Here is a 23,196-nt window from a genome sequence, read left to right as displayed (position 1 = left end):
GTAAAATCACCCCTTAATCACACCATACATCTCTAGTCCAGATTGTACAGTCTAAGTCTATGGAGTTTTTAACTGTATAGAAGATATTCTCTGCCTTCAGGCGTTCTAATTATTGATGAGGCAGGGAGCAATATAATAAATATGCTCTTTTTTTTTTTGCTGTTGTGCAGAGTTGTAAATCAGAAGTTCTCGATTTCATTAATAGAGGAGTTCATGCTTGAAAATGCAAGTAATGAAAGGTAGGTTTTTGTCATGAGAAGGGAAGTCATCTTTGACTGTAGGCTGTGCTGCCCTCATTCCTGTAGCTGCTATTCAGTGAAATAAGCTTAAAAATAGTTTTGCCATTCACCTAATAAATAAACATTGAGAATAAAAAATAATAGTTTTTTAAGTAACTCTCAAAGCTTGAGTAAAATGATTTTTGTAAACTTTAAGCTGCTCAAATTGTAATCATTGCTTCTGGACTGTTTCAACCAGTCTTATACTTCCCTAAGGGTGCATGTAAAATTTAAATGCCGTGCTTTTTATTTCTATCATTATTTGTGCAATTGAATATTATACTTAATCTGCCCTTTCAAGCAATCCTCTTTAAGACATAAAATCAAGGTTAATAATTGGATAACTCGTTACTATACGCTTAGAATCCTTTCCACCAGAGCAATATAATTCAGTGCATGACTGTTTAGAGAAATATAATTAGCAGTAGGAATAGAGCAAAATATATCCTAGATTATGCAATTTATGGGAGAACCTAAAATAGTGTCTGATAGTCAAGAAAGGCATTTGCTGTGTATTAAAGTGATTGTTTAGTAATTCAAAATGAGTAGCCTATTTCTTAACCTGTACTTTGTAAATCATCAGAAGTCTGAAGTTTCATATGTTACCTGTGAAAACATGTTTTGTTGAACTTCACCGTTCAAGTAATCTACTAAGACTATTACATTTAAAAGTAATTGCAAGACTTTGTAGGCCTGTAGTTTTTATTCATCAAACATTTTCATCTTTGAAATGCCCAGTCCCATGCTCTTTGTTCAACAGGCTGTGGAGGAACGTCCTTTTACATGACCTGTTGTCTCCCAGCTCCAAGCGGGGCAGGCAAGGCCAGACTGGGTAGTGGCCGGGCCCGAGGAGGCTGCAGCGGTGTGGGGCCGCGCAGCGTGGGGCAGCTCGGCCCGAGGAGGCTGCATCGCCGCGGGGCCGTGCAGCGCGGAGCGGCTCGGCCCAAGGAGGCCGCAGCGGAACGGAGCGGCTCGGCCCAAGTTGGGCCCCCGCGCGCGGGCTGCGTGCCGGCACCCCAACGGCCAGCTCGGGTCTCCCGTGGGGCTCCCTGGAGCCAGGGGAGCTGTGGGCAGCGCGGTGGCCACCAGCGCCTGTAAGCGCTCTCAGGCTGGGGTGCAGGAACGTGCTAAACGTGCATCGTATGTGGTGCAAACGGGATAGTGAATGCAGTAGATTTTAAGTAGGTCAGTCTTAAACCTTTTGGAAGAGCACGTGCCGTGATAGACCTTGCTGTGCTGCCCCAGGGACCATGGTGCAGACCCCGGTGGTGAATGGGTACTGGGAGCAGTGGCTCCCAAGCACCTGTGCCACACTGTTTCAGGGGGCCTCCCTCCAAGGTTCATTTTCAGGAAATGAGGGGTTTTTTCCAAACTAAATATAGGATAGCTAGTTCAAAAAAATTAGTGTTTTTTTTCCTACCCAATTTAATGCTTATACAACTGCTACCAGAGCAGAAGTGGTTGCTTGTACGTACAATAAGTAGTCCAAGGCTATGTAATGCCAGTGCCCTGCCCTTCTAGCCTCCTTTCACTGTGCACAGACCCACTTACAGAGGTGTCACTAACGTCAGCGTTATACCTCTGCTGTCGCAGCTACGAAACTGCCACATGTGCACGCACATTTAGCACTTTCCGGTGATACAGTATTTTTGATGAAAAGATTTGGGAGTGAGAATACCTGCATAGTATAAACTAAATAACAATAATTCATTTTGAAACCAAAAGATATGGTCAGCTACTGTTTTATTTCATTAAATGTTATTAAATGCTGAAGTGGGTAGTCGTTTGTTAGAATTGCTTTATTCCTCATTAGGTCTTTATCTGCTCAATCGTTATTTTGAGCTCCTACCATGAGTTCTGTTTGGATGCCACTGCATGCCTTTACATTTCTGAGCACAGAATATTTCCCTGTTACTCACAGCTGTAGATTTTGGCTGAATATAATGATCCTTTAGACCTAAATTGTTCTTTACTCTGTAGATTGACCTTGGCTTGTACAGCCAGCTTGTACAGTCCATGCTTGTCCTGTGCTGAATATAATTATCACTGTTGGAATGCCTCTCTCTGAGCATTATCTTTATGTTGTTTTTATAAAAAAAATGTCATGCACTTGATTAAAATATTATGACAGACTCTTGGGGTATTGGGAGTGCAAGGAGCTGAGTGGTTGTGAAGTTGCCTAATTGAAAAATGAGTAGCACATGGTAGAATCTAGTAGTGCATAGTGCTAGTTTTTTTCTTTAGGAGAAAAATATTTGTGAAGTCATCATATATTTTGCATTGAGCAAAACATTGGTGTTCCAGCAAGACTGGTATTTCTTAGCTGTAGAACTACAGGGGAAATTCTGAACTATTCATTTCAAACATACTGTTCACCAACTAAACAGTGACAGTGAGAATTTTCTTCAAGTTCATGGTACTGTTCCTGTTACTTGTTCACAGTTTTCACAGCTTTCATTAGAGTTTGATTCTTGGTAAAAAGGAGTTTACTAGTGGTATCATCTGTGAAAACTCAGAGGTCCAGAAGGAACTAGTCCAAGAATCCCATGCAAATCCTTAGGCTGCAGACTGAGTTATAAACTCTAGTTTTAGCATGCAATATGAACATAGAGGAGGAAGATATGAGATGTTTTAATGTGCATCTTGATCTCCAAGAGAATAAGAAGAGCTAATGTACAAAGATCTTCAAGTCCATCAGCGATACATATAGGGTGTAAAGCACGGCATCTGTTTAAAACACAACTCTGGCAAACTGTTGAGAACAAATAACTTCTCTGCTCTAGACTGGAGTATATTGAACAGCTTGAGCCAAAGAACAGGCAGCTTATTGGTGGGGGTGGGGGTGGAGAAATGTACTTGGCTTTTCCCTCCTATAAATAAATAGCCATGAGGGAAAAAGCAACATGAATAAACAAAACACCCTAAAACTGTATAATATAATATAATGAAGAAATTGTAGAAGATGTACACATGGCCACCCAGTGAAAATGTTAGAAAACTGCCAATTCTGAGGTAAAGTGAGAAGAAGATAGTGATTAACACCACATGTCATACAAAAAAAAAGGGTATTTTTGCATTTAGGATGAATCACAGGGCGTCAGTGTGTAACTTGCCTTTTACCCACTGAGCGAGATTTAAGGAACAAGAGAAAGTGAAGATAAATTGCTGGGTGAATATTGCAGATACAGAAAATAATTACTAAACTTCTGAGAAATAAGTAGATTTTCTGGGGATTTGCTGTTTGCTGATATAAAGATTTTTATTCATTCAATTTAATCTTGGGACTTGTCAATTTTCCCTAAAACAAAAAATATTGCTCTCCTGAACTTGAAGTACAAAATGATCTTGGTTATATATTCATCATAGGCCTTCTACTTTGTGAAGAGGTTATTGAACTAGGATAGTTTTGATGGCAACCGTTCTTGCTCTATTTTTAATTCACAAAAGGAGTGGCATTTCCCCTCCAAATGAAAACTTTTATATGTTGCAGAAGCAAACCTACCAAGACCTCAGATGCACCTGGAAGATTGAAGTGTAAAGTGCTCCTGCCCCTTGTATCCATCCCTTTTTCACTTTGGCTCAATATAGGTTGCTCTTGCTGATGCAGGGAGTATTTTTCTCTTTATTTTAAATATCTCTGGGTTACAGTTATCCTATGACAGTGACTATCCTAGGCTAAACCAGGTTGGTAGGTACCTCAAAAGACTTGACCCAACCTCCTTCTCAAAGCAAGGCCAGCTGTGAGATCAAGCTGAGTTGCTCAGAACTTTTTCTGATCTAGTCTTGAAAACCTCCAAGGATGAAGATGCTATTCCCTCCCCCCTGCCCCTGCAAATTATGATCTTAACACAAAGTACTGCATTAATATATTCTTGACTGTTGTTCTACCTGCGTTGTACAGTGACCGGAGCGCGAATGAACTATTTCTAATTAGTGAGTCAAGTTGGTTACATTTATCCTTGTGCAATGGTGCCTGGTTTCAGCCTAAAAGCAGAAAAGTGTTTGAGTGCATGTCGGGTTTAGCTAGCTCAGATACTGATGATGGCATATTTTTAACTGGGCAGTTACTATATTTACCTATGTGCTACTTGATGAATCTAGCACTAAGCTTGGGATGAATTTTGTATAATATCAGGGCAAAGAAACTCTAGATAAGAACATCATTAACTGATCCTGAGGGACTTGTGTGTTTTCCGGTGTTTGCAATCCACATGGGTGAGACAGAAAAAGAAGAGATGATAGTAGATAATCACAGAAATGCCATGCTCAAGATCACCAGGGTGGGAATGGAACATAGTTCTTAAGACAGGGTTCAGATATTTCAGCCAAGCCATGTTGCCTCTGCTTCTCACTGATGTGTGACAGAATATTTTCCAATATGTAGTTATCAACTGAGAGTTGACTCCATGCACATGCGTATGTGTGTGTCCATGTGTTTCTGTGTGAGTACATGTGTGTGTATGTGAATGACTGAGACTGTGTCTCCCCTTTCAATTTCCTCTTTCAAGTTTTTCCAGATTCCTGTGATCTTTAACAGTTTCCACTAAGAGTCGTAAAATCACTGTTTAAAACTCTCGCGAAGAGCCGTGAGGAATACCTGCCATACAAAGAGAGGGGTGGTATTATGAAGGAATATCTAGGGCTTGCCAGAAAATAAGGAATGCTGCTTCAAAAAATCATTGTTAGAGTATTGCAGTAGGGACTTGTCTATCCTGGGCTGCTAATTATGCTGGCGTTTCCTCTGCTGTACACTAGAATATTTATTTTTGATTTGGAAAAAAAAAATCCCCAGCCTTCTCTAATTAAATGTTTAACCAAAACTCAAAATTTCTGTAAAGAAAATTACAATAAAAATCCTCAGTAACGGTGCTGAAAATGCTGGTCTGTGAAAGCTATTAATAAGATATTAAATCAATACTGTATAAGCTGATGGACATTTATGATCCTTTTGAAAGTTTGTACAGCCCCAGGAGTTTTAACAGAACATCATCCCAAGCTATGCAGTTATTGTTTGTCTATCTAAATTCTCGTTGTAGTGTAAAATGGACATATTTTTCTCCTTCACAGGGTGTGCTAGTGTTATGAGCTGTCAGGCAACTGCTATGCCATCTCCCTGGAGTAGGTAAAATGAATTCTCTGTATCGTATAGAAGCCTTGTGAGCTATTTTTGAAATGGAAGCTGTTCTATAAATATTTTAGGCATAATTAGAATATATTGGGAGAGAAGTTCCTGTGGAAATTTAGTGAGGAGCCTGGCAGGCTGGTGCCGGCTCCGCGAGGTGCTGCCTGCCCCGGGCCGAGCGGAGACCGCGGCAGCCTTGGAGGGAGGGAGGGAGGGGACAGGCCCTGTCCCTCCTCGCCAGGACGTGCGGCTTGTGGACAAGGAAGGGAGCTGTCACCGGGCAAGGGCACTAGCCATTTGCTGCTAGAATTGTCCAATGTCTTAGTCAGCTCTTCCTGACGCTGTGCTGAGGACTCTGGAAGCTAATGGGGAGGGAAAAATAAAATAAAAAGACTTAGAAAATAAGTCTTCCTAGCAGAAATCGTTTTAACCTTGTTTTGTGGGCTTTCTGAGAAAGGAGAACAGAGAGATTAAATAGCTGAAGGCAAGTGGATGTACAGCTTGCTAGCTTTATCAGGCCAGCTAGGTATGGGCAACAGAAAGCCAGTGGGAAGAGGAGTCACTGCAGAGGCACAAATGAATTTTAGCTAGAAAGAGTAGTGCCTTCCCCTCTTCCCAGATAATAGTTACTCATTTTAGCTAAACTGAAAGGACATTTGAGAAAACGTAATGGAAAACAGAATTTAAAGGACTGAATTTCCTACTGTTAAGTCTTTGTTGAAATTAATCTCAGGACCACAGCGTCTTCTGCAGGCAGCCAGGAACAGGGGAATGGAAATGTCTTGCTGCAGCCATCTAAAATGTTGGCTGTCAGCTGTCACCAGTGCATTTCTGTTGAACAGTTGTGGAGGTGGTGTGGTGTTAGTTAAGAGTTTGGAAGAAAGCCATTTCCGGAGCTAGTGTAATACCTATGCAAAGGGGAAAGCAAATATAGTGCAGGAGGAAAGCCACTAAATTGACTAGAGAGGTTAGATATGAATTCAAAATAGTTCCTCAGCTGGCTAGGATTTTCTCTTTAGCATTTATAGGTACGCATACCTACAAATGATTTTTCTTTTTTTCTTTTTTTTCGTTCTGGCACTGGGGAGGGTAGTGACTCCATCTGTAATGGACATATAGTGCAGGGAACAGTTAATTGACTCTTCATATTAAACATAATCTGGGATAGGGTCTTAGTTCTTCATCTTTTAAGTAGGATGAACTTCAAATTAACAGTTTTGAGTGAAGCTTGCAGTGTTGTGGATGAAGTATGAAGGTGGAAGGGAATACAGAAACACAAAATGTTACTACTATTATATTTTAGCTAAAATTGTTTTATTTTTTTTAGGAGGAAAATTTGCCAAAGTTAATATTTAGTCCCGTGGTGCAGCAGTAATGCATTAAGGAACTGCATACGGACTTTGAAAACCATGCAGTAGAAATCTTCAGGTGTTGAAGTTTGTGCAATTAAATCTTTATAAATCTTTACATTTCGAAGGATTCAACAGATACATCATTATTTTTTTGGATGATGTACAGAACTCTCTCCCCCTTTCCATCTGTCTCTATGATTATCTCTTTCCTTTGCCCCCTCCCCTTTGCAGTAAAAATGCTAAGTAATCCTGAAGATGGGAACTGTATTTATAGTCTGCTAGTTAGCTCACTAAGAGAAGCATTAATGCAAATCAGTTTATACGTTTTAAAGAATGGCGCAATCATGTGATGCCTTTCTCCGGCTTGAAAGCTAAGGTATATCAAATTTAGAGCCTCCACGTATATAGATATATCCTCTTAAACAAAAAGCTTTGGTGTCATTAAATGAGAAGTAAAGGAATAAGGAAAGAAAAACAAAACAAAAGTGACGGACTCGTGTTAGCCATTAAGCTAGCAGGGGGCACGTATTTTAGGAAAGAAAAGCGAATGGAAACCTGCTGGAACATCCCGGTGCCTGAGGAGCCCCTGGATCCGCAGCGGGTGCCGGGCTTGGGAATGGCGTTGCTATGGCAACTGAAAGCCCACAGCTCCTCGAGGTAAAGTCACAAGTGCAGGGGATGTCCAAACGCAAACTGCAGCTCGGAAACAGCGAGAAAAGGCAGCTGTGCCGCCTGCACAGGTGCGCACACGCTCAGGCAGTGCCTCGCTTCTGCAGCTTTGCACAATACGTAATGATTAAAGCTTTTTTTTTTTTTTTTTTTTTCTTTCCGGCACTGGGGAGAGTAACTGTGGGGGCTAACTAGTAAAATGCGAAACCCTCTTGGAGAGGGAGACTCCCTGCAGAACTGCCAGCAGTTTCTTTGACAGATGGTACGAGGGCCCCGAACAGTCTAATTGGCTTGTCATCGCCAAGGCACGTGCTGCCAGGGGCTTAGCTAAAGCCAGCAAATGCACATTAGCCTGAGGACTTGATCTTGTAGCCGTGCTTTTAAAGAGAAATAGAGTCAAGACGGTACAACGTCATTTTGCAGGGCTGTATTTGGGTGTCTCACCACCTGCATTGCTTTGACGGGGTCCCACTACAAATCTCTCTCACACACAAAGTTCTGTGGCTCATGTTTCTGGCTGGAAGCTCTGTATTTGCATGCAAAACTCCAGGTCATTCTACTGCATTAGCCAGTTGCTTTGCTGGTGAAAACCAATTTTTAGGCGGTTTCATAGGAGCTGTCTTAAGATCACTCTGAGGTGAATGTGTCTTCTGCAGGTTTTTCTGAAAAGCCTTCATTTGAAGATCTTGGTCTATGTAAGATTTATGTACAACTTCTGTGGTCCTCTGATTAGCATAAAGGAAGGACTAGACTGTGTCAAGTTGGCCAAGAAAGTGGTAGGTGAAAAGCAGCTTCTAACAATAGACAAAAAACAGATTCCAGCAAGGTCTGGACTGGGAATCGGGTGGGAACAGTTCACTGAACTAAAGATAATTTAGTTCACTTTGTTGAAAAAATAAATAAAAAAAAAAAGAGTCAAATACAGGATTATTTTTGCTTCTAACCCAAATGTTACTCATTTCAAAAGAAGATTGGGAATGAAGCATCTGTGAAAAATCTCAGGTGTTGTTCCAAAGTTTAAAGGACTTGAGAAGTCAAAAGGATATTTTTGCCCAGTACATAATTCAGAATGTTCCAAGGATATAGCAGATGATATCCTAGAGCTCCAGTCTGCTGTACCAACTGGCACAGCCAAATGATTAATTAAATTTAAGGATTTTCCTTTTCCTTTTCTTTCCTTTTTTTTTTTTCTTTTTCTCTTCAGTATTGCCTTTAGAAATGACTGGCTGTTGTGCCATGAAGCTTCCTGTAGGCTCCAGGGATGCTGAATCTGAGCTAGATGTTGCCTTTGTCACTGGTCTGAGCGGAGGTACTGAGGGAGGTGGCTGTTGTGGGTGCACGTGTGAAGTGGGTCCCATGTGAGGAAGGCTCACATGTCAACCATCCTTCCTCACTAAATTTGCAGTCCTCATGCATGTGCTAAAATTGTTACTAAACAGCAAAACTTAAAACTTGCAAATTAATGTCTAATCACTTTGACTTTTTTTTTCTTTTTTCCTTTTTTTAAACTAAATTCAGTCACAAGGCCACATGTCTGATGGGAGTTGTTAGGGAAAGTCATGGAATTCAGGAAATTGTAACTTTTCGGAAAATGTTGCAGTCTTATTAATGAGCTGTGCCTGTCAGTGCTGAGCGTTGCAAGGAAATTTCCTTGTTTCCACAAGAGCTACCAGTGAAGTAGAAAGTCCATTGCTGTTGGTAGGGTTTATTGAATTTTTATGTCTTATTGTGAGGCAGCTGCTTAATGTTCAGTTTTGAGAAAAATCACAACCTTTCTGTAGTCAAAGTATTTTAATTGTTTTTTCTTTCATTCTTTTCCTGCTTTGGTGATTCTCTAGACAGTAAATGAAGCCTTTCGGTGCCTGACTGTTAAATGGCACTGACTTTGCAGCTTATCAGTGGCTGTCAGTGCTCCTTCTGGACCTTTCACCCACCAGGATTTGCCAGAAGGCAATTCTGACAAATTTTTTGTGCAGCTGGTTAGTTAAATTAGTTGGCCAAGGCTGTCTTAGGCATTAAAATAAGCCATTCATTTCTGCTTTTCATATAGCTGCCAGATTTTCAAAAATTATCCTTGTCCTGGCTTGCAACTACTTCTTTTGACTCTAGAAGCTCCAGAGCATGTGTCCTCAGTGGACAACCACCCACTTCTTTAAAAGAAGCCCCCCAAGCCAGCAGCAATCTCTTTCCCCACTCCCTAGGGAAGCCAAATGGCTCCATCTGTAATGGACATATAATGCAAGATAATGAAGAAGCAACAACAAGAAAACAATTAAAAAATAGTAGTAGTAGTACTTAATTATTATCTCAGCAGGTTATTGTTTTTTCTTAACAAATAAAAAAGAAGAGAAAACCCACTAAGGTTGAAGGAAACTCTGGACTTGTCAAGTGTAGGCAATGTGGGAAGAATCGGTTTTTCCCTCTCTCAAAGCAGAAATAGAAGAACCCTTTCTGTTCCTGTGGAGTTGTTGCAAGATTTGAAGGCTAGTTACCTTCAAATGAGCTGGGGTTAAGAGATGCTGCATCAAACAGCACAAGAAATTATCCTGTGGAGAATGACATTCAGAGATTTGTTGGGCTCGTGTAGTTACTGTTAGCATACTGTGAATGGGGGCACAGAAGCTGCTTTTGTGGAATTACACAATGAGATTATTGGAGATTGAAGGTGTTAGAAGGGGAGCAGGCCCAGGAGCCCGCAGAGTATTATTTGTTGAGCATGATACTGAAAGAGAGCCACCTGCAAATCCTTACTCAGTGCCACAGTTCAGTGTAGGGATAGTCACAAATTCAGGCATTTCTTGAAATATTTGCTGATTGCTAATGAGATAAAATTGTTTGCGGTTCCCCAGAGTCTGGTAAGCAGTCTGTAATGGGTTATATTCCCAGCTTTGTCATGCTTGAATTTTGTGTGTTAAATGCAGGAGGGGTTTTAGGTATAGCTTTAATTTGAACTTTATTTTTTTCTAATTAGAATAATTTATATAGCAACTGACTGCACCGTTCAGAAATTCCTTCTTCTGAGAAACCAGGAGATCTCTGATTAAAATGTGGTGGTGGCCCCCTCAGCAGGAAATAAACCGATATGCCAAAAGGTTTCTGAGCTGCTTATGCTCAGGGAGAGCAAGCAATCTAAATAAACCAATAAAACTGCACCCCATGTCTCCAAATTAGCAAGCAACTAGAGTTTGATTAAAATTGATATTGAATTCAGCAAGTCAGAGAGTTCTACCTAGCACAAACTATAAAATTAATCAGCCACAAAATACCACATGCAGATTGGCAGGCTCTTCATCCAAGAAGTTTTGGAAAATAAGCACAACTGGCACTTCAGAGCCGCAGTTCATGCAAGAACAATATGTTTCACAGCAGTTTGTCCCCCAGCAGCGTGCGTATTAGCAACGCGTTACTCCTGAGGAGTGCCACATGTGCCATGGCTGCTTGGTGTATGAACGACTTTTGGAGCCCTTTGTCCCTTAGGGATCCCCACTATAAGCAAATGCTGATTTTTGGTTTCATATATGTTATTTAGAGTGCAGCCAGATATAAACCTGCTCAGGTTTATGGCGATGGGTTAAAAGTGATTTTGGAAGCAGCGGCATTGGTTTTGCCTGCCTCCCTGGGGAATCGTTAGGGAAGCAATGTGGTTTATTTGTTTTGGTTTTGGCTTGCATGGAGCAGCCTCAACAGCTATGGCAGGCAAAGGCTGGGCGAGTACTTCCAAAGCTTGTCTTTGTAATGCCATTGAAATCGCGCTCCAGGATTGCCCCAGACCCAGGGACTAATTTCCCAATATCTAATTTATTAATCTTGAACCTCTACCAGTATTGCGTGGCCTGGAGAAGATTCAGAGGTTTAAATAGACCTTCTTGCCGGTGAGGGTTGTGTTTGTAGTGTGTTGCTGAAGAGTGGGGCCAGCTCCTTCCCTAGACACTCGCTGGCCTGGGTCTGCGCTGGCTGCAGTCAGCAGGATCTCTCCTGGCCGGTCTGTTTGCCCAACCCCCTGGAGAGCTGCACAGAATTGTTAAATCCATATGAATTTACTTTTGTGGGCTGTTGAGCCAAGTGCCTGATTGCTAGCTGGTAGAAGGGCAGGTCTTCCACCCTGGCACGATCACCTAACAAGTCCTACGGAAGCAGGAGCTTGCAGGAGCTGCAAGACCGGGCGATGCTGCGGGTGGTGGGTACGTACGCGCGTGCCCCGGCCCTGCTTGCCCCGAGGCTCCTGCGTGCGGGGAACTGTCACTGTGAATATCCCCAAAGGGATTAAGCAATGACTAAACCCCTAGTAAAACAGAAAAATGATTCCAGGGTGAATGGGCTACCTTAGTTACTGCTGAAGAGATTTATGCAACCAGGCACTAGTGAGATGTTCCTTAGTTTTTCTCCAGATGTCCAGCATCATGCAAATAATGTTAAATGGTTTGAATGGTTAGGAGAAAAAAAAAAAAACACTTATTTTCCCTCTATAGCTGTAGTATGTATGAAAAACATGGTCAGGGTGTCACAGTGGATGTCACCTTAGTGACCCTGGGTAGCTGGGGGAATAGTTAGACAGTTTATCACAGTTGAAAATGATATTTACTGTTGTTTAAACAAGTCTGTAGTAAAATATTTATGGAATAGTCCTAAAATGCTAAGAAGCAAGAAATCAGTGTGTTTTTTTCTGGAGTTTCCTTCTTCATTGCTCCAGCCTATTTCTTTTCAGATGAATTTTTAAATCTAGGCCGGTTCATACATTATTAGATTTTGTTTTCAAAGTCTCAGTGATACTGTATTGTAATAGGGTAAATGATTTGAACCATTTTTAGGAAATTACTATTCGAGAACAGTGTGTCTTATTTTCCAAGGTCATTACATCATAGTCTTTATAACTACAACTTCCATTTCTGTCACATGTATTTTGGATACTTCTTCTGGATGATTTGAAGCAGGTTTTTTATGTAAATACAACTTTATCCAGCAATTTATCTGAGAAATATCATAGGTAACTGAGTCCTACACAGAATGCCTTTTAGTAAAGAGTATAATAACTTGTCTAAATAGTCCTACATGTCTTCAGTTTAAATGATTTGGCCCTCACAGATAATTTAAAAGTTCCCATTGATTCTCAGGCTTCGAATGAGTGTTAGCAGATGTTGGCAAGAAAAAGGAACTAACCACTGTGTAAGTTTGTGGCCCATACTTGGCGACTTCCAGCAAGATTTAACGTTACTCTGAAGAATTTTTGATTAAAAATCACTCCTCTCTTTGGTTTGGGCAGCAGAACATTGAATCTAATTTTACACCAGAGCTGACCTAATTTGAGGAAGGAAGTTAAGTTCCTGTGGGGCCTTTATTGCTCCCTACCCTATTTTCTGCACCCCCCTCTTCCAAGGGAATAGCAGAGGCTTGCCTTGGAGTTTCAAAAACTTTGCCAAAGGCCACATTTACAGCTATTTTCTGGTAAGGTTCTTGCTTGCATGATACATACCTTGCTGTAACCTCCGTTAAAGATTTTGCATCTCTTTGTTTAGGTAGTGTTTATTGTGCTTTATGGCTGCTTGTGGTTACAGTGGGAAGGGGGAAATCAAATTAGCTGAACTCCTTGGAATCACATACGTTCCCCAATCATGCTTATTTTGAATGTCTGTCTTCAAGACCACTTGAACATCCCTCATTATGCTGTGAATGTTTGGGCCACTAAATAGCAAATGAAAACCAAACAAATGGTTTCTAGGAAAGGCAAGTGATTTCATTCACCCATATCCTTATTTCTCCTTATTTCTTGCACAAATGTTTATACAGATAGGAGTCTTTTTCTTCAACCATTTTTCTTGGATCGCAATTCCTTTTTTTTTTTTTTTTTTTTTTTTTTTTTTTTTTTTAAACACAGGGATGAGGCTAGCAGCAAAGCTGGGGAACAGAGTGGGCTGGAAGACAGAAAGTGCCCTTTTCAGAGAGACGAGGCACCGCGCTATGCCTGCTTCCCTCTGACATGGTGAAATGCAAGTGTCCAGCTACTGCCTCCACACATTCCCTGTTTTAATGTATCAGAGTTGTCACTGTTGAATAGTATCCACTGTATGTGGTAAGCTGTGAATATGGGGTGGTGAAGTGGTGATTTCCTGGGAAGGAACAGAATTAATCCTCACAATTCCCCATCCCCTGTAGGAGACCTCCTAACTATTTGAAAACTGGCAAGTGTGAGGGTTGTTAAAATTCATGCAGCTTGGAAAAAACTCCATCGGATTGTCCATTTAAGCATATTTTAGGCTGGAAGCTTTTATTAGCTAGTTACAAATATATTGATTTTTAAAAAGAAATTATTGACCTTTAAAACCCTGGAGTCAGCTGCCTGACTTATTGGAGACATTTAGTTATTTATATTCACAGAGGCCTAGCTAAAGGCTGAGGATTTTCAGAGTCAGACCTGAATAGTGATCAGGAGTGAGGGATAGGAGGTGAATGCTCTGTATCTGCATAAAATATAATTAGACAGGCCTGACTGCAGAAAGCTGAGATGCAGCTTACAGTCTGCATGCTAGAGGAGAAAATCTCCAACTCTTCCTTCACACCCTCTGTCATTTCAAGAAGTTGGTGCATCCAGCATCCTCCTCTGCCTGCCCTCAGGCCGTGCACAGCGTGCAAGTGTTGCGGTGCTGGGGGGATGTGGATGCCCGGGCTCAGCCCGGCCCGCGCGTGTGGAGCTTTCCGGAACCCCGCGCGTGCTGTGGTAGGGCCCGCAGCGCGGCTGCCCGCTCCTCCTGCGCGAGGAGGCCGAGTCCGTGGTCTCTAAATCAGAGCCGTTATCCTGGAATCAACTGTCCGTGACTGAGAGGGAAAAGGGAAGTTCACCTTAAGTTTTTGCCCTAGAAAATAAGTTGTTTCCTATATTCAGGCAGAAGAAGAATTTTCTGGCTGTTGAAAAATGTTAGGCGGTAGTTTATGAATGGGATGCTAGTTACTGTGAGTTAGCACTTCATATCTGAAGATTAAAAACTGCTATGATTTAGGAACTGTAGATTTATAAGTGAAATAATATATGTTTAGGTGTTTATCCACTGAGTTCTTAGCTGAATTTCTTAGCCTATCTAAAATGCTAAGTTAATATCACCGAGCTTTCCATCCCCACCAGGTTACCTGATATTCACTTATCTGAGGTGTTCAAGGAAGAGGTTGCCATGACTTAACATGGCCTTGATGCACAGCAGGCAAAACTAGAATCCTCAGTTAATTCTACAGCTTCTAATTTTCATACTAGCAATAAAGCAGCACCCAGATCTCTCCCCTCCATTTTGCCTTTCTTCAGCAGACCACAGATTTTCCCTGTTTCAGTACTTCTAAGGAGATACCAGCACCATGCACTTAGTTGCTTCAGTGATTATTTCTAGCGCTTTCCTTTCTTTTTGAGGCTCTCAGTCCATGATTCCCCGCCTGCTCCGAGCGTGCACCCTTGGGTGCCAGCAGCGAGATGCTGCAGGGCGCGCTGGGTTCTGCTGATGTGGCAAGGCAGCCTTGTGGATATTGATGTGTCCGCCAGAAGTTTCAAAATTCATGTTCTCTATCCCACTGCCACAGAGAAAATCCATTTTCCTGCATGGATTCAGCATGATGATTGGCAAGGCTATGAATGATACTGAATTGATTTTGCAATGTACTGTGAACTAATGCCCCAGTGCCTCTCTTGCGTTATCTGCTCTCTAACTCCCTTTCCCTCTGCCAGGCATGGACCCTGCTTTCCTTCTGGACACCAAATGGGCAGGTTTGACTCCAGGGACATTGATTGTAGTTCCCACTGCACAATATGGACCACCAGACAATCCTGGGTTTGGAGGGGTTAACATCTGTGGCATCATCTATATTTTCAACTTCATTATATTCAATTTTGCTTCCTGTGATTCTTGGATGCTGTTGCATTTCCTTCTTTTTCTTTTGTCTTCATTTGCATTTTTATACTTACTTCTTAATTGATTCTCCTCTAGCTTCATTATAAATACAGGAAATGCAGAGGAGGAGGAAAGTACATTTTCTGTGCTTATCCCTTTTCCTTCTCTCTTTTTTTCTTTCCTTTATTTTCCTACCCACTCTGCTTCTTCCCTTCTCCCTCAGTTGTGTTCATTTTATTCATTAGCAGAAGCAATATTGCAAATACTGCAAACGTTTGTTTGTTTGTTTGAAATCCCTTTCCTTTTTTTCTTTCAAGAGACTGAGGGAACTGAGGAGGTTTTGCTGTCAGTAAATCCTACCATAAAGATGCCCAGGAATATTATTCTTCCCTTCTCTCTCTCTCTCTCCTACTGCATAAAAGCTGGATTTTCATTTTTGGAATCCTTCACAATGTGCAGGCATTTGGCTCCAGTAAACTTTACGTACTGCCTTCGTAAGAAAGTGCACAAAGAGGATTAACATTTACATTCACCTTTTGAGGTGAAGCACTGATGAGACTTTTGCTAGTGTTCAAACCTAGCAGTCTTCCTTTTCCCTAGTTCAGTATCTAGGAACTATGCCCTGAACTAGTAGCAAAGGATCGAGCCAGGAAAAGAAAAAGAATAATGTGATGTTGGTGGGTTTCTCCTCTGGCTTTTGGCGTTATTAACTTCTTTTTGGTAGCAAATTGGAGATATGCCTGCGTTGAATCCTAACTCATATTCTGTCATCACTTTCCTTTTACTTAGATTTCTCTTAACTTTCTCTAAGAACTGCATTTTGCGATTCAATTGGCACGTTTAGCCAGAGTGAACAGGTTGGAAGGAAGGTGAATTTAATTTATCTGGCCAGAGGTATACATAGTGAGCAGAAAGGAATGATCCCTGCATGGGCAGCCTTGAACTATCTTTGTCAAGATTGAATGTATTTTTATAAAAATGGTCTTATGTATACAAGAAAATAATACAGGTAAAATCGGGTGAAATTGCATGGTTGCTGTGGTACACTGCAAGTCAGGTTCAATTATTCAGAGGTCCCACTTGGCTTTAGTATTTATGGATCTTTTTCTTGTTATTTTTTTCCTCTGTTTTCATCAAATATCAAACTTCATTGTAGGCACAAATATCCAACTTAATTATTTCCACCTCTTGAGATTTCAAATCCATTAAGCAGCAGTAAGGCTCAGTAATTGTTCTACTACTAATAATGAAAGTGCAATAATATTGGTGGCAACAGAGGATAGTGAGCAAAACAGTAAGGAAAATGTAAAGGCACAGATTAGCGTTATTAAAGATGTTTCACAAAAGACAAACTCAGTTGCCAGGTTAACACTTTGGACCAGAGCTAACAGTTTTATTTACCTCTTCCTCTCATTTCCCTGGTGAAGAAGCTAGCAGTAGAATTATTTGACTTTCTAAGAAATTCAATGTTTCGTTTCCTTTTAAAACAGTTCCTAGCTATAATGTAGTTACCAACAATAAGGTAGTAGATGCTTTCAGTAGCTCCTGGGAGCATTCTGGTTAACAGCAAGAAGCAGCAGCTCTTGTGAATCTTGCTCAGAAGGCTTAAAATATCTTCAGGCACTTGCTTTTTATGTTCTTTTTCAGTGCAGTAGGCTTGATGTGATGGTGATAGTAGAGCTGTGAGGACGTGTGATAGCGAGCAAGGTTAGGATCTGAAGAAGGTTTGTGTGCCTCACAGCTTGAGTGCACTTTCATTAAGCAGAAACTGAATATTGCTGAAATTATTTTAAGCACGAGTCTGTTAAAATTCATTTGTGATGGAAGTTTAAGTATTGTCTTGTACTAGGTTCTGGGACTACTTGAATGCATGTACTCAAAGAAACGTTACACAGCTCTCATATGTCTCAGGGATTCACTAGGTTCTACTCTAGTGCACATGATCAAAGGCTCAGATTCATTTGGACCAAAAATGCTGACAACAAAGTGTTCAAGTTTGCTGAGGGATACTAAAATTGAAGGCAAAGAAAATGCTATTACTCTGCACCTTAATTCATGCACCTCTAATTTAAAGCACCTTTGAAATCAACTTTCCACTTGAGTCTGAAAAAGGAAGCATGGTCTTATCAAAATGCAATATCTAATTATAAGAGTTGGATGCTTGTTTTGCATAACAAAGACTCTTGGACTAAGTTTAGACTTTATCATAACTGGTGATTTGAAAAGATGTTATAACAAGTTTCAGGAAGGTGATACAGCAAGTGTGCGAAACGTCCCCCGGCCTAAAACCAGTGTCTGTGTACAATTGAGCTTAAAATAACGTTTTAGTAATGATTAATAGAACTGCTCTGAATACTACCTGCAGATGCCTTTGGTTTGCCTTTTACTAAAGTACTAGGCCACGAGGTGAAGGTGAGCTTGGCTGTGTTGAGTGTTCAGTGAACAGGGCTTGAGATACTTGAAGTTCAGGACCATGAATAGAGGAGCATGAAAGGGGCGAATGAAAATTTTACCCATCTCCTTCGTGGCTATATGTAGGAGTGTATGCTTTATTAAACAGATGAGACGAAGCAGTTACCCTCATAGAGGCTGTTATCAAAAGAACCTTGCTGAATTATTTAGAGCTGCTTTGAAGGGCAGGGGGGAGGTATTTTCAGATGAAATGTACAGAACTGAAGTCGCTTCTATTTAAGATGGTGTTTTGAGTTGACAAACTTACCTTGATCTTTCTCTTTTCTGTGAAAGAAATCAGTTCTAAAACTAGTTTCACTTAACTAAGCTGTGGTGAACTCAGCTGATTCCAGTGTGTGGCGGTGAACTGCCAGGAGGGATGTGTGACGCGAAGCCGCTGGGCTCCACAAACACCCGGCAAAGCAGCAGCCGGGTTTCGGCTAGCCATGCACTGAGATTTAGGAGCAAAGTTTGTGACCAGTTTGTCTTTCAGGCTGGAGCAGCTCTAGAGCTGGGCATGTTTGTGTCCTGGGAGATTCCCTGCTAGGATTCATGGCAGTGATGGCTCTCCAGGAGAAGCGCGAGGGGTGAGACAGCAGACAGTGCTGTGCTAACCCGTCTCCAACAGCACTGCAGCTAAATTCACTGGATCTTGCTGTTTTCCAAGCTCACCAGTAAGTAAATGAACCAAGAGCCTGGTCATAGTGAAATGTCATTGGAAGTGTTTGTTTATTCTCATAAAAATATAACACCAGAAATTAAGCTTTGCAGGAAGGCAAGTGATATCCACACATGACCATGCAATTCTTAACACCTGGACTGTAGCCAGACCATTTTCTCAACATTGGTATTAAATGTCATGCTTTTCCTTAATACTGTGTGTTGCAGCAAAAAAGTCTCAAAGAAAAGCATGTGTTGCTGCTTTACGGACTGCTCCTTGCACATGTGCTGACTCTGCAGCTGCTTCCTGCGGTCTTTGACTTTTGTAATTAGGACAACCAGGGGGCCTAGTTAATGGTGTTAAACTGACTGGTCCATAAGTCTAGCATGTCATTTATCATAAGGGTTTAATTTGCTGAGTATGGGGGCAGCACAATACAAGGTGCATGTGTGATGGATGTAACTTCCCCCTTTTTTTTTTTTCTTTTTTTTTTTCTTCTTGTTGCCAAGTTACAAAAAAAGTGTTATCACAGTGAATTGTCTACATTTAAATAGACTAAGGTTCCTCCTAAAAGGAGCCATAGTGAGGAAAATGGATAATAAACTGATGCCTCCAAAGAGGGGAAAACAAAACAAAAACACCCAACCTCTGAATAGGATAATTTTGTATTCTAGACATTGTCCAGACAGGGTCAAAAATAGCTGTTCAGACTGAGACTATTATATGTGCTACAGTAGCAAGTGAATAGAAGCTTACATGCATAAATAGCTACTGATATAAAACTAAATAGCATGAATATTAGCAGGTAGGTTATCTAAACTGTACTGTGGAATTATTTTCCCTCAAAATAATCTGATATCTTTACAGTCAGGTATAAAATCAAAATCCTAAGGAATAATAAAATAGGTAAATCCAAAAATGCATCAACTAAGTCTCCAACTGATAATAATCTTAAAACATAACAACAGTAAATGCTTTCCGGTTTCACGAGGTGGAAAAATATACCACATTCAGATGGAAAACCAAGTAGAATCCATGCTGATACATCAAATATTTCTTCTTCCCCTTCCTGAACATCCGTACCAAAGCACTTTAAGTCCTCTGAAATAAGAATCTGTTTTGCCCAAACCTATGTAAAAGATTGCATGGAGAAGCAGTACCTAAGGGGAGGGTCTGTTACTACTGTCTTTTTGCTGCTGAGAAACACAAGTTGGTTCCAAGAACGAGCATGCTGTGTCAACAGACCGTGGCTCTTAGTGACTACCTGGATGCTGAATATCAATGTTAATGCTGATACCCATTTTGTTGTCATTGCAGAAGTGATCGATGTGGAACCTCTCATCCTCTTAGAATAGAGCTATCTTTTTGTAATAGTAATGTCAGGGCAGTTAGTTCTTAGTGGATTTCAAATGCAAATTTTAATACATCATTTAAAACTCAACTCCTTAAATAAGCTGATTATTGCCAATATACACATGGTCCAAACAAATACTATATATAAGATGTTGCAGAAAAATACCAAATAATGTCTAAGAAGCATAGGTAAATCCAGTCACAAGTTCAGGTCTTTTCCACAGTGCCAAGAAGACATAATCCAAAACAAATGTCTTCATTACAGTGGGCCAACTAAAGATCCAAAGGTAAAATTGGGAGCTGCTGCAGTGTGGCACCACCAGCCCGGGTTGCTGTTTAGAGAAGTAGAAAAGCATGATGCTGCCTTAACGGTGCCACTTGTGAAGTAAGCCCTTTATTAAAAAGCATTAGCTTGACCGAGATGAAGCTGTAGATGTTAGGTGGAATCTTTCCATTAAAATAAATACATAAAAACTATCACACAGCCCCAACAGAAACCTGCCTCAATAACTGCTGGAAATCCCAGACCTCCTCAGAAAATGGAAGGAGGAAAATTTGCCAAGATTTCAGAATGAGGAAGAGAAGAATTTTCTCCCTCTGCTTTAAAAGGCAGTGGCAGAGGTGAGTGCTGTCCTTGCAGGAAGCCCCCTGCAACACGGAGTTGCGCTCGGCAGAGCGGGCGCCGCGAGGGAGGCAGCGGGCTGCGCAGCGGCGCTGCTCGCTCCCGCGCTGTCCTGGCGAGCGGGGCCATTCCAGCCCGCAGAGTGCCCGGGGCGGAGGGGAGACGAGGGGCCGCGTGTTTCTGGGCACTGTGGAACTGCACCTCGCTGAAGTGACGAGACACCTGCCATGGGCACCAGCCTGCAGGGAGCCGCCGCTCCGGCCGTGTCCCTGCGCGCACCCCAGCAGCATGCCCAGAGGATAGGGAAATTAGAGGAACATTGTGAAGCCACTCGTTCCAGCAGGAGCAGGTGCTGCTGCCGCAAAAGTTGCATCAGGAGCAGGAAAAGCGATCTCCCCGCTATCCCTTGACCTGCTGTCTGTACCCGGCCGTGGTGCAGTGGCACGCACAGGGTTAACACCAGGGGACACCCCGGTGCAGGAGCTACCAGCTGCTAAAGCACTTGCCCAGTGAGTTCCAGCAGCAGCTCCTGTAGGCAGTGTGGCACCCTCAGAGCAACGGGCTAACCAAGCATTAAAAGACTCGTAAATGTCTTACCTTGGTCTAGTCCAGTGTCGCTTTTTGGTTGTTCTCCGTCCACTACCAGAAAAAGAGAAATTAATGCCAGCTTCCAGTGAGTCATCCTAAATGACAGAGTGGGCTCACTCCCTGCACCGGCTGCGGGCTGCCTCCGCTGTGTGACAGCTGCCGGCTGGCGGGGACCGCGCGTGTCCCATCGCGCCGGCGGCTGCGGGGGAGCGCGCGGGCAGCCCGCCGAGCGCGCCGTGCCCGCGCGGCAGCCGCAGGAACGTACCATGTGGCTGCGCGCTCCCCTGCGCGCCGCGCCGCTCGCCCTCGCCACGCGCCACTCGAAGTTACTCCCCGAGATGTGAGGCACCCTCTGCTTGTGGAGGCGCCCGCTCCTCAGCCCATGCCCCAGGTTGCTCCTTGGCGTTTCGGCGCTGCTGCCTCTCGGTTTCGGAGGCTGGCGCGGATGCTGCGCACAGGGTGTGTTGGGTAGAGGAGGTCTCGTCTGCCTTGTGGCTGTGTGTGAGGCAGCACTTGGGTCCCTTCGGCAGTTTATTATAGTCTGTGTTCTGAGAGCGGGAAGCCCAGGGCTATGCAGCAGTCCTGGCAGCTGAGGAAAAGATAGAAAAACGATGATGAGAAACATGGAACCTTAAGACAGAGCTGCTGGGGATGGCATCATTTCCTGGTCACTCACAGCAGAAGGCCCAGGCGGGATCACTTCTCAGTCTTTTGGGATTGTCCCTGGACAATCTGCTGGTCAGGGCTGTCCCTGCATGTCAGGAATTGGTGCCAGAGACAAGGCCCTTGCTGGGGGCCAGGCATAACTCACAGGGGGAAAACAAGCTGCTGGAGTGGGAAGCATGGCCCTAACTGGCAGGACTTGCTCCAGGGAAACACTGCTGATCGCTGTAAGTTTCCAAAGAAGAGTTCAGCTGTGTTGCTATATATATGCACACGCGTGAGTGTGCCTGCACCCGTGCACGAGTGCATCCCTTGTCTGGTTTTATTTGTCTGTAGCTGGGAATGCAGGATGGCTTCGTAGGAGTTGGTGATGGCTGAAAATATTTTGTCAGTGGGACAGAGGAATAAATGTCATGGTTCTCACTACTTGATCCTAGTTCTTAGCCTCTCTCAAAGGGCAAAAGCTTTGCTAGGCTTACGGAGACTTTATTAAAATATTTTCAGCACTTTTTTTTTTTCTTTTAATGTGGCTATTGGTGTGTCAGGCTCTGTCAGATGCTCTGAACACTTCTCAAATTCACCTGCTTCTGAAAAAGGGTGTTGTTTCATATTTTGTATTTCTGCAGTGTGAATGTGAGTAGATGGTCTTAATACTGATTAATTGGTACTTATTTCAAGTCCCAGAGAAAAAGAGGAGAAGAAATCTGGAACAGCAGCATAAACGTGGAAGCACTAAAACATGGATGTGTTCTTGATTAGAACTTGAATTACAGTAATGTGATTTTTCACATCTACTATAAACACTTGTGCCAGTTAAATACCCCCTAGGTGTTTGGTCTGTGTTTCCCCCTTACAGAGAACCAAATGATATTTTCTTCTGCTCTATAACTGGTTAGAGATGGCACTGGGAGAATGAAATGTGTTTTTTTTTAACCATTGTTTTAATTTTTTATATGTGTATATATATATATATATATATATGATTTCAAGTTTACTAAAGGTGCTAGGGATTTACTAGCCTTGTTAATTCATACTGAAGCAGAAGAGCAGCCCTTATTTAAAAGCTTATGAAATGCATCCTTAGCCTTATTGCAGGCAAAAATCATACATTTTTTCCTTGTCGATTTGAACCACCCTAGCAACCTTTGTTTTAACTTTGGTTTCCACAGCCAACATTGCATGTTCTCATGAACAGCATATACCCGTGAGCCATAGGCTGCTGTGAAGTGTGAGGAACTTTCTCCTTCAGCCTGTGAGTGAACGGCATGAAAACCATCTACAAAAGTGTTCAATCTGAACTCACTGCAGGCATCCATTCATTAGGACAAACGGGTCTTTGCTACTTTGGATGATGACCATGGAGAAGTGCATCATGAGGGAGAATTAACTGTGCCTAGAATTCCTATGCACAATTCCTCCAGGTCTTTTAGGAGTCACCAGAATTGTACATGGATTCAAATTAGCTGTGTAACAGACCTGAATGGAGAAAATAGTTGTGGGGGTTGAGGAAAGGAGAAGGCCTTTTCATCATGGAGGAAATCTGCTGTAATGAGGACTGGGCTTCAGAGGCCC

The 23,196-nt window shown here is 42.2% G+C and overlaps 1 protein-coding gene across 2 annotated transcripts in view; it reads right to left on the bottom strand.

The window, feature by feature from the left end:
- Window positions 1-21,169, bottom strand: part of RASGEF1A (RasGEF domain family member 1A) — a 150,524-nt gene extending 129,355 nt beyond the window's left edge. For both annotated transcript variants that reach the window (XM_088526369.1, XM_088526372.1), the window contains exon 1: window positions 20,971-21,169. The gene's annotated coding sequence lies outside the window, so the exon portion shown is untranslated. The remainder of the gene's footprint in view (window positions 1-20,970) is intronic.
- Window positions 21,170-23,196: the final 2,027 nt, after the last annotated feature.

The sequence above is a fragment of the Tinamus guttatus genome, unplaced genomic scaffold (genome assembly GCF_059628265.1).
Source record: "Tinamus guttatus ecotype Peru unplaced genomic scaffold, ASM5962826v1 Tinamus_guttatus_pri_ptg000246l, whole genome shotgun sequence".
Taxonomy (NCBI): domain Eukaryota; kingdom Metazoa; phylum Chordata; class Aves; order Tinamiformes; family Tinamidae; genus Tinamus; species Tinamus guttatus.
Note: the sequence above shows the minus strand (reverse complement) of the source record. Positions and strands in the feature narration are given on the sequence as shown.